This window comes from Microtus ochrogaster, linkage group LG2 (genome assembly GCF_000317375.1).
Source record: "Microtus ochrogaster isolate Prairie Vole_2 linkage group LG2, MicOch1.0, whole genome shotgun sequence".
In the NCBI taxonomy this organism is placed as follows: domain Eukaryota; kingdom Metazoa; phylum Chordata; class Mammalia; order Rodentia; family Cricetidae; genus Microtus; species Microtus ochrogaster.
Genome location: NC_022028.1, coordinates 54,563,261 through 54,564,435, shown reverse-complemented (window position 1 = coordinate 54,564,435; position 1,175 = coordinate 54,563,261).

Here is a 1,175-nt window from a genome sequence, read left to right as displayed (position 1 = left end):
TGACGTGTGCACACAAGGAAGACAGCTTAGTGTGTTACACATATCACACACACTTACCCGAACACACCACAGCACAGAAAGGCGTGACGTGTGCACATGAGGAAGACAGCGTAGTGTGTCCAACACATCAAACACACTTACCCGAGCACACCACGGCACAGAAAGATATGACATGCACACACAAGGAAGACAGCTTAGTGTGCCCAATACATCACACACACTTACTCAAGCACACCACAGCACAGAAAGGCGTGGCATGTGCACATGAGGAAGACAGCGTAGTGATGGAGGAGGGTCATCTTTCTATCTGTTGATTTCATTGGTTAAGCAATAAAGAAACTGCTTGGCCCTCATAGGTTAAAACATAGGTGGGTGGAGTAAACAGAACAGAATGCTGGGAGAAAGAAGCTGAGTGAAGGAGTCGCCGTGATTCTTCCACTCCAGAGAGATGCAGGTTAAGATCATTCCTGGTAAGCCAGCTCTTGGGCTACATAGATGATTAGAAATGGGCTAGTCCAGGTGCGAGAGTTAGCTGAGAAAAGGCTAGATATAATGGGCCAAGCGGTGTTTAAATGAATACAGTTTGTGTGTTGTTATTTCGGGCATAAGCTAGCCATGTAGACGGCTACACAACAGCGTAGTGTGTCCAACACAACACACACTCTTACCGGAGCACACCACAGCGCATATCCACAACCACTGTCACTCACAGGTGCAGGGTATGCAGAAAGCACAAGTAATGGAGCATGAGAAAGCACTCAGGAAACACCACACTTGGAGGATGGGGTATGTGTGCTGGGAACCCGGAGCACACAGAGCAGAGGCAAAGAGCATGTGGACCTGGGTAAGAATGATTCTCCTGGGAAAAGCAACATTTAAGGAGAGGAAAACATGGGGACGTGTAGAAGAACAAGGACAATGGAAGGGGATTCTGATGCTGAGAAACGGAGAGGGTCCTGCTAGTGTGGGAAGAACACTTGCGGGGAGACCCCTGCTGCTGAGATTGCAGGAGTTTCCGTGATGACTGCATGAGACAGGACGTGGGAGAAAAATATGGTGAGCTGCCCCTCTGGGGTTACGAGTGAATAGCTTCAAGCAGGGTTCGAACCAAACTGTGAAGTAGCGATACAAAGTTATATGAATGAATAAGAGAGAAAACAGTCTGGTTCCCAGAG